Raw genomic sequence first — 17,181 nt, forward strand, 5'->3', positions numbered from 1 at the left:
GAAATATGTGGTTTGCAGGTGCTGTTTTCCACACAGATGACTTGTCAAACATTGTGTTGGGTGCACTAACTCATCTGGTTTCAAAGCTTATTCTTTAAGACAGCTCTGAACTGAAAGGGAAACTAAGACTTCAGGTTTCTGGGAATGAGCTGTGATTTCAGGATTCTGGGAACTGGGCTGTGACCTCAGGTTGCTAGGGAAATGGAAGCTGGTGGAAACCAGACAAAATACAAAGCTACAAAATGAATTTGGCAGTGTAGCTCAGTGCAGCCAATAAGGTGAGGAGAAGAAAGTAAATGTACTCCTGAAAAGAAGACCTAAGAGGCTGGGCAGAGCTGAGAGGGATCTGGAAAAGTATGCCTTTGGTGGAATTTGTTGTCATGGAGCTTGGGTGGAGTAAAGCTGCGTTGGATGGGATTTGATGGCTAAAGCCTTGAAGCAAAGGAACTGGAACTCTACCAGGGGAAGGCAAAGTTTTGAAGGACTTTATGGCTGGCTGATCGTTGTCATATATGCTGAATGGACTACCTGAGAAATCTGAGAGATCCATCTTTATTTAATGCACGATTTTAAGTGTAATTTATAGTCTATTTTGACTACAATTTGCCTGTTAATTCATGTTTAAATTATGTTGATTTTGGTTTGATGGTTAAAGTAAAAGTTATAAAAAGTGAAACCTTATCCACCTTTTTTTTCCATTGGCGTTGTTCAGATAAATTTGATTCTTTTACTTTGTTGGTCTCCAGGGGGATCATAACAAAAGTGCTATATAAATGCAGATTTTTATTTCTTCCTCCCTTACAAAAGCTTTACTGGATAAAATAACACCTTAGCAAGATAATAGGAAACATGGACGTCCATCATGATTGTTCAAATAAAAATATTTTAGGCTATTTTATTTTTTAAAAAGCTATTATTCTTTCTCACTTTAAAAACAAGAATTTATCTGTGTTATAAACTTCAGAATATATTCACATTTTCATCATGTTTGATATTCAGCACCCACCACTACCTATGTACAGATTTTGTTCCTTGTAAGCCAAAAATTCCTAACATTCTAAATATGTAATTTTTTGATTAAGAACTGGGCATATTGGCAACACACCAAAGATTAGTCTCCTATGCCCAACCATCTTCAGCTACTTCATCAATGACCTTCCTTCCATCATAAGGTCAGAAGTGAGGTTGTTCGTTGATAATTGCACAATGTTCAGCACCATTTGCAACTCCTCAGACAATGGAGCAGTCCATGTCCAAATGCAGCAAGACCTGGACAATATCCAGGCTTGGGCTGACAAGTGGCAAGTAACGTTTAGGCCACACAAGTGCCAGGCAATGACCATCTCCAAAAGAGAGAATCTAACCATCGACCCATGACACTCAATGGCATTACCATTGCTGAATCCACCACTATTAACATCCTAGGGGTTACCATTGGCCAGAAACTGAACTGGACTAGCCACATAAATACCATGGTTACATGAGCAGGTCAGAGACTAGGAATCCTGCAGCGAGTAACTCATCTCCTGACTCCCCAAAGGTTGTCCACCATCCACAAGACACAAGTCAGGAGTGTGAGGAAACACTCTCCACTTGCCTGGATGAGTGCAGCTCCAACATCACTCAAGAAACTTAACACCATCCAGAACGAAACAACCTGCTTGATTAGCACCCCTTCAACAAACATTCACTCTCTCCGCCACTGGCAGCAGCGTATAGCATCTACCAGATGCACTGCAGGAATTCACCAAGGCTCCTTAGATGGCACCTTCCAAACTCATGACCACTACAATCTATAAGGACAGGGTCAGCAGACACATGGGAAGACTACTACCTGGAACTTCCCCTCCAAGCCACTCACCATCCTGACTTATATCGCCGTTCCTTCACTGTGCTGGGTCAAAATCCTGGATCTCTGTCCCTAACAACACTGTGGGTGTACCTATACCATGTGGACTGCAGCAGTTCAAGAAGGCAGCTCACCACCGCCTTCTCAAAGGTAATTAGGGATGGGCAATAATTGCTAGCCAGCGATGCCCACATTGCAGAAATTAATTTAAAAAGCACTAAAGATTAGTAGATGCATTGCAAGTGTTTATGTTGCCTTTCCTCTTAAGTTTTATTCTAATAGGCAAGAAAATGCATGTTCTATCAAAATTTTTACAAATGAATTAATTTCAGGTGCATTTATTGCTCCTGCTATATCTAGGCTGATTACCCTTTCTTCAGGCAATACTATTGCTGGAAAAGGAGACATATTGCCATGTGCAGGTATTTCCTTAATATGCTCTATCCCACCCTCAAATTCCCTTTTGTGATGGAGCAATCTATTGTCCTCCCTTTCCCTGACAAGCTGGTTGAGGAATCTACTAATCGGTTCTTGACTACTGTCTACCACAAGCTCACCTTTATCGATCAATAGACATGTTGGGATTCATACAGTTCCATCCACTATAGGTCTGACCCATCAGCAATCTTTAAAATAGGGCCCTAGCTATTTGCTCACCTTGTAAGCTTGACGCAAAAATAGAGTGCGTCAAAGCTGCTCTGCAGGTCAATTGCTATCCGATCAGATCATTGCTCGCTGTGTATTTTGAATACTTGCAAATGGACCTTCCCCAAAGACCGCCCCCTTTGGACCTGAAAAGTGTGTGGTCTACCTCAAGTTACTCTGGAAACGCAATGATGTCAAAGACAGCCAATCTCACCTAATGCTGCTACTATTAAGTGGCTACATGAGTGTTGTTTTCCACTAACAGATTGTTGCCATCGGTCCAAAAAGATATTCTGCATGCCGCGCAATTCAGCAATGTCGTGGATAAATTTCAGTGTTGGTGTGTAGGCTATATGTCTCAAAGATTGGCTGATTGAATTAAACAGCATGCTCCTTTGGTTATTCATAATAGGCAGAGTACAACTTGTCCGTGCTTGCAAAATCCAAAACAAAACGTGTACTGTTAGATGTGATTCCACAATTAGGAAGCACTTGCTGAACAATCCTGAGTGTGCGAATGGCTACATTAATAACCAATTTCAGTAATAAGTCAAACTTGTAATGTGGCTCATTTACACTTGTGAGAAATGACATACATTTATACAGGGACCTGTTTTCTGCAACCAAAAATAATATGTTCAAGCCTTGTACTTTTTTTGAATTTCCCAGGAACTTTGGGAGCCTTTGGTTCCCCATTGCTTTCTGCATTCCATCTGCTTAGCCAATAAGAGTCAGCTTGCCAACCAATCAGCAACCTTTTCTCCTGTAGTATAAATTGTTGTGATCATTTCAAATTTGACATTCTTGCATTTGTCATGAAGAGTGCAAAATGAAAAGCTTCAGCAACATTTCTCTCTTTTCAGCAATATTCAAGTTTTGTGCTACCAAACGACTCTCAGGCAATAATATATTTTTTCATAGTTACATCACATTTTTTACAGCTTTATTCTGTATAAAGGGAGAAAACAAATTAAGTTGCTGCAAATCTCCTAATGTAGTAACATTTAGACTAATGGATGATAGAACATTAGCACTTATAAATGTGCACGTCTAATCACTTTGTGCAACTATAATACAAAATACTGATACTATTCTTACCTGGTTAATCATATCAGAATTCATGTAGGTGTATCATATCATGGTCTCTACCCGTTTATGTCTAATTACTGAAGCTGACTTTATCTCTGGTTGCAACCTTTAAAGAGCATTTCATTTTGTAGTTATTTCAGCCGATTTTATATGCTTTCGGAGAGATAGGGTTAGGAGGCTAAGTTTCCAGGCATTGCTAATTCTACAGAATGAACAAAAGGAGGGAGACCAGGCTGATCCTTGCAGAATTAGCCGTCCATAGCACCTAATCCAGTACCTCTACACCTGTGTGAACCAAGGTGTTCCTACCTCTACTTATCCCAGGAATAGTGTGCTGAGGTTACGCTTCACAATGGAAGTCACCAGTGATCTGTCATATGCTGCAACCCAGCCTGCAGCCCACCTCTACCATAGGCACCACACTGCAACCAGCTGTTAGAGTCACAGCCATCTTTGTGCTAAGGGATTGTTCTAGATTCCCACTGGAGATAACTCTAAATTGGCTAATCAGCTGTGTACATATGCATTAGGCAAGTCACAGATGCATTTTTGAGGCCATTTTATCACATCTCCCATGGACAACATGACTGGATGCTGAATTTTTACAAAGGGGCAGGATTACCCCAGGTCCCAGCAGTCGTAGATTGCACTCAAGTGACCATAGTTGCTCTTGATCAACTGCACCATCTGCATCGCCAGAAGAAGATTCCAATCAGCCTGGGTTATCATAGAGCAATTTACAGCAATGCTCAAGATGCCTTTGAGTGCAAGGATCATGGGGTATCATGCATTTGACTGGAGTTGCTGGGAATATGATGGAATTCTACGAGCTGCAGAACTCTGCCCCAGAGGTGTCCCAGAGAACAAAAACACTTGGGCATGAGGAGGTCACCTAGAGGAACAGCAGCAACCTGGGAAGGAATGTAGAGGAACTTACTGCTGGCAGCAAGAGACAGCTGTGCTACTCTTAGCGGTGATATTCTTATTACTTCCACATCAGGCTACAGCATTAACCCTACCTATGTATAAATAGGCAAACATCTACTGGCTTCTCTGTATGCATCAACTTGCACAGCTCCCATTCACGGCTCCTGATAAAAGTCTTTCCAAAGCCTTGCCAAAGATAATGGAGCAATTTAACCCCTCCCTCCCTCCCCCACCCCCATGACTAACAGAATTAGGGAGAGGTGGTTAAATCTGAAAAGAAAATGTGAAACCTGACCCCAAACTGCTGCGAACTCACCTTTATCGAGCTTAACTGAGACAGGCTTGGCCTTGGCCGAATAACCAACTCCAGAGTGGTGGGTTGGTAATTATAATATATAAATGAAACCTCATGCCTCAGGATTTGGAAGCCATTTACATATAACCTCAGCAGACCACCTTTCCCAGAGTTCTGGAAACCAAGCAGTTGAAGGGCGGTGGGAGCTGCCAGATCCAGTAAGCCTTTTAATTCCAGGGCTACTTGTGAGACAGGAGGACCCCTCAAGCAAACCTTCCACAATCTCTTGCCTGTCTCTGAACTTCAGCCACGCCTCCACAATCTCCCTGTTGAGCTTGAAGTCCCCCCTCCTCCATGACCCCCAATCTTCTCAATTGCCAGGGAGTGGTCCCCAGCTGCTACCTTGTACCACAGCTTCCTCCAACCCCCTCCCCCCACCACTCGCCATTGTGGAGGCTAAGTCCGGTGGCGGGCGAGATAGTCAACGTGAATCCCGCTGGCAGGTGGGGCGGGTGAACATGCATGATCTTCTGCTTTTGACTTCATTAATTATGCATCTGTGAATTTGTGAATTTTGTGGTGGGGCTGGCAGGAAGTCACCTGCCCAGCCGTTACCTCATGGGCTTGAAGGTCCTGGAGCCATATTTAAATGGCACCTGGACAGACATGCACACATTGCAGGCCAGAAGCTCTGTATAACTTCTCCAGAGTCCTTGTGGCCACAGCTCATACTGGAGAAGCTTGCAAATGTGAACAACCACATCTCGAAACATAAGAGAGCGCCTCTGGTATTGCCTTCCTCTTACCTCTAGATAAGAGCATCACTGGTGAGAGACTCATGCTTGGGCCAATGCTTGCCATTCCACCGGTTCATGTTCGCCAGCATCTTGACCTTATATAGGCCCCACTGCCTCTTCCTGCTCAGGCCCTTGATCCTCATAGCCCTGTGCCAAACGGCAATGGGCCCTCCTTCTCCTCATCTGGATGAGAGCCATTACCAAGGCAGTTTTTCCTGCAGCCTTCATCATCGACACCTCAGTGGATGTGTGAATGAATTGAAGTGATACATTTAGTGAGCATATCCTTTACAGGTTTCCCTCCATCTCAAGGGCAGCAGGTCAGTGCTAAGCCCTTCACCTGGGCTCCATCTAGATATGGCACCCCCGCCCCTCCCCTCCCTGGTAAATGACATCCCGGAGGACCAGAGCTGTGTATTCCTCCCATTCATACATTAATGCATAAGGAGACAAGGCTCTTTGACCAGGGTGATGAGAGCCATGTGCAAGAAGCCTCACTCATGCACTCTCTGCTTTTCTCTACCACCCTCAAAACTTTATAGAGAGACCATTGCCTAGGCAGCCTAGAAAGACTAAGTGCCTGATCCCTTGTCTATCATGACCTTTCACACAGGAGGATAGAAGTTTGGAGTCACAAGTTGGCTGCCCTCCACCAGTCATGCCTCTTGGAGCCATCCACCTCCCTCCTTCCCTCCCTTCATCCCTGCCTCTGACTGCAGTCAATGACAAATGGCACAGAATGAACGCTTTGCTGGGATCTCAATGTTATGAGATCCACGAGTGAGGAAGAAACCTGCTGCAATGTGGGCTTCACCCTAGAGAGGAGAACACAAGTGAGCATCTTTGACATCCAGTTCCCTCAAAATTATTAGTGTCCCTTTAGTCAGCCACGTGCTGACCTTGAACTCCACCCACCCATAAAGACCCTCCTCTCACCTCAAGGGATCTCACTGACTGACTAACTGCACGGTCAAGGTCAGTTTGGAAAAATAGTATGCGATAACTTTCAAACTCATTCCACCACCTTCTACCCTCCTCCTGTCACCCACCAACTTCTCTCCATCACATAGACCCACCCAATATCAACATTCTACTCCCCTCTGTCACCCTTGAACCTTCCCTAGTTACCTTGGACCTTACCACGATCCACCTCCACATGCCTTCCCTCCCCTCAGAGTCGACACCCGTTATTGTTCCCATGCCCATCCTGACCCAGCCCCTTCCCATTATCCAAGCCACCTGTCTTGACCACTCCATGACCCAGCTGATGAAGCCTTCACCTATCAGACTCTCACCCTGGACCTGCCACCCTACCTCATCCCACTCCCCTCTTTGACTGTGACTGTTCCCTCCTCTCACCAGTACCCTGAGTTCTCCCCCCTAGGAGCCCACCACTGACCTGGCCTCTAAGACACTCCCCCAGCTTCCTTGGGCATTCCCCCTGCCGTTCACCAGACACTCTCCCCACCTTCCCCTCATAAGCCTGCCTCCCCTGTCCAGCCTCCCCTCCACCCTTCCACCCTACCCACCCCCCCCACCCCACCCCCAACCTCCTTCCAGCCTTCGCATGCGTCCTGCGTCCAGCCTTGGCGCAGCATTTGCTAACAGCATTCGAGTGAAGTTATGCAAAGTCCCTAAGAAGGAGGAAGCAATATCTACGGACCTCAAAGTCGTGGAAGATGTGGAGCTCGCCAGGTACATGCCACTTTTGTACAGTTGTAAAGCTGAAAATTCTAAATTCTTGCTGGTGGGGAACTTAATTTGGAGGACAAACTTAATTCTGGTAAGGTGGCCTTTTAATGTGCATGCATGCATGGGATGTAAATAGGGGAAACTCAACCTGCCTTTAGCCCACCTTGAAAGTCAAAAGAACAAAATTTGCACAGTTTATCCTGCCTTGGGGAAACTGACTTTTTACTTCCTGCCAAATTAAGTGCACCCACCGCCATGATTCCCACTGCTGGCGGGAGTGGAAAATTCCACCCTCAATCTGACTGGTTGATGGGCAGAAGATTGAGTGCACACATTTCTAAAGAGACCCTGCTGTTAAATGTAGCAAGAGCTCTGCATTCAGATTTCTCAGCCTCAGACAGGCACCCCATTCCCAGGAATCTTCCTTCCCAGCTCTAGCATTGAAGTTAACTTCACAATTCTGCTATATATAAATGACTAAGTGTGGTGAGGCCAGGATCCCATTTCCCCTGCCTCCTGCCTGAGCCCAGAAGCCACAAGTAGATGGGTGCTGATAGCCCTGGGACAGTGCTGGCAATTCTGGTGGTGCAAATACTAAATGAAGAGGCCCTATTGGAGGGCATCTCTCTTGTCAGTCCCTTTACTGACTCCTGCAACACCCTGTTTGGTATGACTGTTATCAAATCTTTAGATTTATTCCCAAAATGCAAATCCATTTCTGCATCGACATCAAAAGTGCAAATGTTTGATTATCTAACAGGATATACAGATACAGTTGATTATGCAGTGTGAACATATTGAAGTTCTTTTTGCCATGGATGCTCTCTTAGGAATTTAAAAGCTGAGTATTTGTTTTGCATTGTAAATTTATTATGAGTAAATAATGTTACATTCTGCTGCTTTTGAACTGTATATGAAAGGAGACCAGCAACTTTCACTTCAATACTAACCAATCCATTAGAATTTACAGTAGGCAAAAAAGCAGAGCATTAAGTTTGAAATTAGAATCGATCCCAGCAAATGCAAGGTGAAGAATACAGCATAACAGTTGAAATAGAGGACAATTAATGACAATATCACAATACATGTTGGGAAAGATGAAAGATCAACATGTATGGCAATATCCTCTTCCACAGAACAAAAAATCTCAGGCTTATTAATTATTACACAAGAAAGGAGACAAGGCTGACCAAAAGACCTGACACAGCATCACATTGTTGTTTATTACTTTGTATGTTCTATCTCACCTCTCAATGTCTGCATTGTACCATTGAATGGAAACCTAAGTAGACCAAGCAGCAGTCCAATTATGGAAAATGGAGCATTGAGTATATATTTTGCTTACAGTAAATCATGCTATAGTAATTATAATTCCAAATCATTTTTTCATCAGCTTTACTGATCTTGGGATTGTCTTCAACTCAGTGCGCTGGTTTCCATAATTGAAGATGCGGTGCTTCTACATGTTTCCGAATAAAATTGCATTTAGTCATTAAGAACGTGCATGGGCAATCCCAATAGTATGGGAAACCAAAGGTTATCTATCAGATCTGGTCAACATCAACTAAGGTGTTGGATAACAATCTTAAGTGGTTGCTTCCATTTGAGGACATTAACAAATTGGCTGCACCAAAAGTGCTACTTGGCTGTGACCCAAATATGTTCTGTGTTAGGAAAACATAGCTAACTTAGAAATTGATCAATCTTAAGGTTTTCCTGTTAACTTAGGTGCTAAAGGAACTCTGGGCAGGATTTTCTCAGCTCTGGGGAGGCGGGATGGGAGCCGGGGGAGACAGAAAAATAGCAGGTACCTGTGTCAGGATGGTCCTCCAACACAGTCTTGCCACCAGAGACGGCTGCAAGCAGTGGGACAAAACGTGGATCAGCTGCCAGCCAAACAGAGGTGAGCAGTCAATTTAAATGATTAAAGGCCCTATTAAGGGTCATTTCCCTGGGCTGCCAGCATTTTGCCGGCGGCAGAGTTCCCCCTCGTCATGTTGGGAGGCCGCTAGCTTCACGGAGGTGGCTCCTTGAGGCCGTTCGGGGGCCCATTGGAGATGGAGGCTCCATGAGCCTCAGACGGGCCAAGGTACGAAAGTTGCCTCATGAGCCCAACGGGCCTTTAATTTTTAATTTGACTTGGCTATCCCAGGGCACCTCAAAATAGCGGGGCCTTTCCGATGCCCGACTTACCTCAACAACACCCCCTTCCCTTGGTGGGGCTGCCTCTGATTGGGCCAGCAGCATCTACATTCCGCCCAGCATCCTTAATTGGATGGCAAGCCTGGAGGTGGCCAATAAAGGAGGCTGTCTTTGGAAAGTTTGCTGAGCTGGTTCCCCCTGACAGTACTGGATCAGAACCACCATTTGATCCCGATGTTAGGATCCCAAAACTCATGGTAAAATCCTGCCCTCCATGTCAGCTTGACTCAGTTGGCCATATTTTCATCTCTTGGTCAGAAGGTTATGGGCTACTGTTTATCTCGACTGTGCTTTGGATAAGACATTAAACTGAGATTCTGTCTGATTATTTCAACAAGCTTAGGTAGATGTTTTGCATCCCATGGCACTAGGCAAAAAGAGCAAGAGTTCCCGTGATATCCTGGCTGATACTATGTATTATTTGCTCTGACAAAGGGTCACCAACATGAAAAATTAACTTAAAATAAAAGCAAAATACTGCGGATGCTGGAAATCTAGAACAAAATCAAAAATACCTGGAAAAACTAGACCTGCTGAGTTTTTCAAGGTATTTTTGTTTTTGTTCATGAAAAATTAACTGTTTCTTTCCACAGATGCTGCCAGACCTGTTGCGTTTTTCTGCATTTCTGCATTCTGTTTTTATTTCAGATTTCCATTATCTGCAGTATTTTGCTCAGTGTTATGCATTGTTGATTGTGAAGAATTGCTGTGCACAAAATGGTTGCCACATTTGCTTACATAATGTAATTCTACCAGAGCATAGGAGCTGCGATACATGTTCATCAGCATTCTCTTTTGTCCAAAAAGTCTGTACAATTCTATACTCCTACCTATAGGGCATTATACTATGTAATGCCATATGACAGTTATTTGTCTCTTTATACTCAGAAATTCAAACATAAAGAAGCCCACAGAATATGTACTAGCTGTAGTAAATCTATTGGCACCCCAATACATATAATCAACGTAGATTGCACTGCAAAGAGTTTTAATTAGATGAAAGATGTTAAATTCTGTGAAGGGAATAGGATGGAAGGAATCTTGTGGAAGCGATGGGGGTCATGGCCGCCGGCTAGAGTGCCGCATGTCTCCTGTTTACAGGAAGGCCCGCCGCATCTTGTACCAATCAGGCACTTAGCAGGCTAGCGGTGGGCTTTCTCCTGGGATCAAGGACCCCTGGGGCAGAGGTCCCACCTGCAGAGAACTGCTGGCCAATCAGAGGCCAGCAGCTCTTCTGTACTCTTCTGTACTCTTCTGTACTCAGCAAGGTCAATGGGGAGGTGGTGGCTGCTGCTGGTATTATACCCACCCGATGACTCAGATTGAGGAGGGACCCAGGCACTGGTGAGTGATGGTGAGAAGGGGAAGTGGGTTGGCTGTCATAGGGGAGGAGAGTGGAGGGGGTTCAGCAGCATGGGCAGGAAGGGTGGCTCTAAGCCCCCCCCCCCCCCACCCCCCCTACTCCCTGATGCTGGATCCCTTGATCAGGCACTGAGTGCCTTTAATCGAGGGGTCATCCCCCAACTGGGAGCCTGCAAGCAAACACACCAGGGTTTGCTTGTTGTGCTCCCTGCATGGTGAGCCCCCTGCCTGCTGCTAGGCTAATACCATGGGCCTTCTAGTCGCAGATTTAATTGGGGTGGAGGCAGGAAGGCGGCATGGTCCCCACCCTTCTGCACAGTTAATTGCCCCCCTGCCACCAAGCTTTTCACGAGGGAAGGCATAAGATTTCACCCTACATGTGGGAGTAGTAGAATAGAAAATTATTGGTCTATGGTGTTTATATTAAATGAAACAAAGATGAGGAGACAGTGAAATTGGGATTTGTGTAATCTGAAGTAGGCATCAATGGCATCTTTTGTAACAGGTATGTATTTATTCTTTAATAAGAGCTGAGAAACCATTGTGCCATTTTTATAGAAACAGCTCAGTAATTGCACCAGTTTCATTTTTTCCATTGTAGCGTGTATTTGGTGACAATGGAGATCTGTACAATTGTGAAGTTTCTCTGATGTGGTGACTTTAACACCCATGCATATGCATGAATTTGTCTTTGCCTGTCAGATTGTAGAACTTGCCTGATGTTGCATTGCTCACTTGTACAGAGCCCAACATCTCAGAAGCAAGGAGCAAAAATATCCTTCTGGGAGGTATCAAGAGGATTACAATTTAATGCAGTTTTTTCATCTGCTGCTGATGGATTGACATTCACTGGTGGAGATGTTGTAGCCTTCTTTAGAAAGTATCAATTGAATAGCTAAATATATCTAGTGGTTAGTATTCCCAATTTAATACAGAAGAAGAATGTGGTATGGCCGTCTTTTTGGACCACTTTAGCCACTCTTTTTATATACCTGTAGAAGCTCTTGCTGTTTGTTTTTATATTTCTTGCCAATTTACTTTCAATGTCAATTTTCTCCCTCTTTATTAGCATTTTAGTCATCCGCTGCTGGTTCCTAAAAAATTCCCAATCCTCTGGCCTACCACTAGCTTTTGCTGCTTTGTATGCTTGGATACTGTCCTTGACCACCTTTGTTAACCACAGCTGGTTCATCCTTCTCATCGAGTCCTTCTTTGCTCAGTACAAGTGTATCATATTATGAACTTTCAGTTAGTAAGTTAGTTAGTTTCCATACTTCCTGTTCATACTGGACAAAATGGAAGATTGAAACTCAGTGGCTACTATCAACTTCCCATTGAATCACTATAGTCTCCCCCATCAAAACTTTACTAGGTGAGCCTCGGAACCCAATGGTCATGTGATCAAAACTAGTTTTAGGGACTATACCTTTATTGCCCCATGACTCAGAAAATCCATCAGAACTATCAGCCGTCAGCTAGTCTGAGAACCAAAGTCTGAAATGAGCTGCAAGTCATCAAGCAGCCAAAGTACTTAACCTGTCTCAGTTTCAAAGTTCACCTGAGAACTGCCCTCCTCGATATTAAATTATAAGAAACTTCACAACCTGCTGTGAACCCTTCACTTTACAAGACTCTCCCTTCAACTTTAAATCGTCAAATCCATTCAAGAAACCATAGGTCTGCCACGTGGGAGATCAGAAATTGTAAATCAGAGTCTGAATTAACTGTAACCTGTAAAGGTGCGCTATCTTTTTCTGTATCCAGTCTTTGTGTGTGCATGTGTATGTGTCAGCCTGAGTGTGCGGTGTTGCGTTAATGTGGGATAAGTATGTGAGAATAAATAACCTTCTTTATTTTAAACTCATGAAAGCTTGCCACTGAATAATTTAATTGGGATACACTCTGCAAGGGTAAGCAAAGACACACCTCTTTCCATACAAAACATACTGATTACGGGCAGTAAGAAAGCAAATACATTTTTTCTATTGACCATGAGTACTGTTGTGTCCATTTTAGGTCTTGAGATTACAGGTTTAAATGACAGGCAGGCAGGCATATAATTGAACAGATGATCTTCTGTCTATGTTTTCCAAATGAAAGCATTTGGAGATGTGTGTATTTTTCATGCACATTTTATGGCTAGAAATGACTCCTGACTGTACACAGCATAATTTTCATGTTAGTAGCTCATCAATAGTGAAAATTCTTACAGCTTGAATATTTGGAGTTGTATCCACATGATTATGCTCCACAGCTGTGGTGCTGCAACGACTTGTATTTATATAGCACATTAACATAATAAAAATGTTCCTAGACACTTTGCAGACACTTTATCAAACAAAATTTGTCACCGAAGCACATTAGGGGATATCAGGCCAGGTGACCATAAGTTTGGTTAAAGAGGTAGATTTTAAGGAGTGTTTTAAATGAGGAAGGAAAGAAAGAGAGAGGGAAAGATTTAGAAAGGGAACTCCAGAGCTTAGGGCCTTGGAAGCTGAAGGTATGGCTGCCAATAGTGGAGCAATTAAAACTGGAAATGCGCAAGGGGCCAGAATTGGAGGAGCACAGAAAATACTGAGAATTGTAAGGCTGGAATAAGTTACAATGATAGGGAGGGGCGAGGCCATGGAGGGATTTGAAAACAAGAATGAGGATTTTAAGATTGAGGCATTGCTTAACTGGGAGCCAATGTTGGTCAGTGAGCACAAGGGAGATGGATGAGTGGGACTTGGTGTGAGTTAGGACATTGGTAGTGGAATTTTGAATGACCTCAAGTTTGTGGAGGGAGCACTAAGGAGCCCAGACAGGAGTGTATTGGAATATCCAAGTCTAGAAGTAACAAAAAGGTTTGGTTCCATGGTGCTGATTTTTTTTTTTGGCCATTAGTTATTTGCGTGTCTGATATTGAGTATCAGCAGACCACTGGTGGATAAGGGTGAGCATCACAGCTAACACTCATCCTGTTTTCATCTTCCATCCACACACATGAACTTTAAGCAATGATTACTGGACAGTGAGCAGAAACCTGGTCTAATATTTCCCCTCCCGAACCATAGGCTGCTGAAACTAGTTGTAGTTTACTGTCACTATAACTGATATTAACTAGCTCAGCAGAGACTGGGGATTGAGCCTGAGACCATTCCAGTCCACATGATTTCAGCTATTCACTGAATAAACTTGCTGAGCCATCAAAGCAGCCCAGAACTTGGCCATTCTGTTTACTTCATGGGTTCATGGCTCCTGGTAGAACCTTAAATCTCTTTAAATGAGGTCTAGAATACTGTATACTTCTGCTGAGTGCGAAATAATTCTTTGAATCAATAAAGCATGCTCAGTGGGGAATTGTAGAATACCAGTTTATTTGAAGATCTCATTAGGGATAAATGACAAATTTTCAACTCTAAAAAGCTGAATATGAATAAAAAAATCAACATTGCTGCAAATGTTATAAATATGTGTTATAGAAACAGAAGTAATTCAACAATGATAGATCTGTATTTTAAGAAATATTAATTAATTATAAGTATTTGTGGATTAAGCCTGTGGAACAAACAAACATAAGAAATAAGAGCTGGAGTAGATAATTTGGCCATCTGTACCGGCTCCACCATTCGACACATTCATGATCGTTATCAATTACCGTTGTATATTAAAAATTTGTAACAAATTTGTTGTGTCTTAAATTATCCAATTAAATAGTTCCTAACATATAAAAGCATCTATATCTGGACCTGCACAAAATTAAAATTTGTAAAAGAACTTAAAGATCAATAATTTTGAATCATAACCTCGGCCCTCATTTTTTCCTTTTCTCTTTTTCTGCCTTTTGTCTTTTGATTACAGTTGTTGGTGATGGATCTGCTATTCCCAGTTACACCTTCTGTAGGAGCACCTTTTCTTTTCTTGACACATTATCATCTCATATTGCCTGCACCACCATCTCTTTTGTCATAGAATCTCTTCTGCCTTCCAGTCTATTATAGATCTTCCCCTTTGTTCTTTCCTCTCCTCCCTGCAGATCTTTAAAAATGGTGGCCGGGAATTGATTCCGGGATTACCAGCGCTCCCAATTTTCATCAAGGTGGAATAAGGATGTGAGCTGCTGTGGGTCACAAGCCCACACCATGCACTCCTGATCTGGCCGGCTCCATTGTGGGGATAGGCATCTCCTATCCCATCACAATTTTAATGGAGTGGGGCCAGCTTTTCGAGGAGTCGTGGTTCAGGGCTCCTTAGCGGTGTCCTGAACCATAGTCTGAATGAAGGACCCTTTTAAAAGGTAAGTTCAAAAGGTCTTATCCACACACCCATCCCCCTCGCCCATGCCAACCTATGTCGCTCCACCCACCATCCACGGTCCCTTATACCCTCCCTGCCAACCTATGGCAGCTCCATGCCCATTCACCTAGTATACACTCTGTACAGAACAAGTTAACCCTATAGCAACAATGCCATGTGTGAAAAAGCTTTTAAAAACTGTTATTCATTCATAACTTTCTTTAAAAACATTGCTTTTGCTACAGCCCTATAAAAGTGTAAATGAACCAGACTTTTAAAGTATAAAAAGCAGAGACTGGAAGCAATTGACACCTGTTTATCTTGTGTAAATAAACATTGAGCAATTGAGAAATAGATCTAAGAGAAAAAGCTGTCAACCAAGCAATGTTTTCCCTTAGGGCTAACTGTTTCAACAGACTAATGGATGTCTGGGCTCTCAGCCAAGCCTCATTATACATTCTTGGCTTTTTAAACAGCCCACCTCAACACCCAGCAGCTCCTGTGGCTGCCTCTGAGTTCTCTCTGGGGCGGTGGACCTGACTCCAGCACACACTACCCTCCCCCCAGATGAAAAATCCTGCTTTTGCAGGCACTTTCTCCCGAGGCAGGCTGGTCAAGCCGGGAAATTTCCCAACTCCCACTACTGTTCTTCAGAATGAAAATCCGGCCCTAAGTATTCCCAGTTCTGATGAAGGGTCATTGACCCAAAATGTTAACAGTTTCTCTCTCCGCAGGTGCTGCCAGATCCACTGAGCATTTCTGGCATTTTTGGTCTTTATTTCAGATTTTCAGCATCCACAGCTTTCATAATGTTACCTCTCTATCCTTTTTTCAGGCAATGACAGTGCCAGGACAGATTGGGAGAAGAGTCAATAAAGCATACAGCATCCTGGGCTTTATAAATAATTGCATAGGGTACAAAAGCAGCTAAGTTATTTTAAAAGAAAAATACTGCAGATGCTGGAAATCTGAAACGTTATTTTAAACATGTATGAAACCTAAAAGTAGACTTGTATGAAATGCTAGTTTGGCATCAACTGGAATATTGCATCCAGTTATTGGCACCACATTTTAGGAAATCTGTGAAGGCATTAGAGAAAGTGCGGAAGAGATTAATCAGAATGGTCCCAAGGATGAGGAGCTTCAGTTACGTAGATAGACTGGAGAAGTTGGGACTGTTCTCCTTAGAGAAGAGAAGGTTGAGAGGAGATTTGATAGAGGTAGTCAAAGTCTTGAGGGTTCTGGGCAGAGTAGATAAGGAGAAACTGTTCCCACTGGTGGAAGGATCGAGAACCAGAGGGCACGGATTTAAGGTAATTGGCAGAAGAAGCAATGCCGACGTGAGGAGAAACATTTTCATGCAGCGAGTGATTAGAATCTGGAATGCACTGCCTGAGAGTGTGGTGGAGGCAAATTCAATTGAGGCATTCCGAAGGGAATTGGATTATTATCTGAAAAAGAAGAATGTGCAGGGCTACAGGGAGAAGGTGATGGAGTGGCACTAGGTAAATTGCTCCTTTAGAAAGCCAGCACAGACATGGTGGGCCAAATTGCATCCTTCTGTGCTGTAACTGCTGGCCACAATGGCAGCTTTTCATGCCATATTGTCCCATTCCCACTTCATTAATTATGCATCCACAGGAAACACACTGTCTCGCTGGCCACGCTGTTACCTCACCATTTCCTCACTCCAGGTGCCATACCTAAACTGCAGCTGTGCACACAGTTCTCAATGCTTGCAGCTCAGGACTGCTCCAGTGAAGACATGGCCCTGAAAGCCAGAAAGAGTTCAGTGACCCGTCACTGGAATGCCTTTTGGAGGCCCACCGTGATGTCCTCCACCCCGGCTCTGGCAGTAGGAGGTCCAGTAATCTCACCACTCTGGCTTGGGAGGTGGTGGCAGTGGTGGTCAGTACCAACGCTGCACAGAAGAGGTTCCTAAAGGTACATTACACTTAGTGCAAAGAGGATGAATTATCTCACCTGTGCCATCAGGGTAGGCAACCATCTTATCGCTCTCAGCTCACACACTCACAAGGCCATCA

The 17,181-nt window shown here is 43.6% G+C and overlaps 1 long non-coding RNA gene across 2 annotated transcripts in view; it reads left to right on the plus strand.

The window, feature by feature from the left end:
- The window catches only part of LOC144668181 (uncharacterized), a 110,228-nt gene extending 94,166 nt beyond the window's left edge, over positions 1-16,062 (plus strand). For both annotated transcript variants that reach the window (XR_013573437.1, XR_013573439.1), the window contains one exon: positions 15,972-16,062. This is a non-coding gene — a long non-coding RNA (uncharacterized LOC144668181). The remainder of the gene's footprint in view (positions 1-15,971) is intronic.
- The last annotated feature ends 1,119 nt before the right edge of the window (positions 16,063-17,181 follow it).

The sequence above is a fragment of the Cetorhinus maximus genome, chromosome 26 (assembly GCF_964194155.1).
Source record: "Cetorhinus maximus chromosome 26, sCetMax3.hap1.1, whole genome shotgun sequence".
Lineage (NCBI taxonomy): Eukaryota > Metazoa > Chordata > Chondrichthyes > Lamniformes > Cetorhinidae > Cetorhinus > Cetorhinus maximus.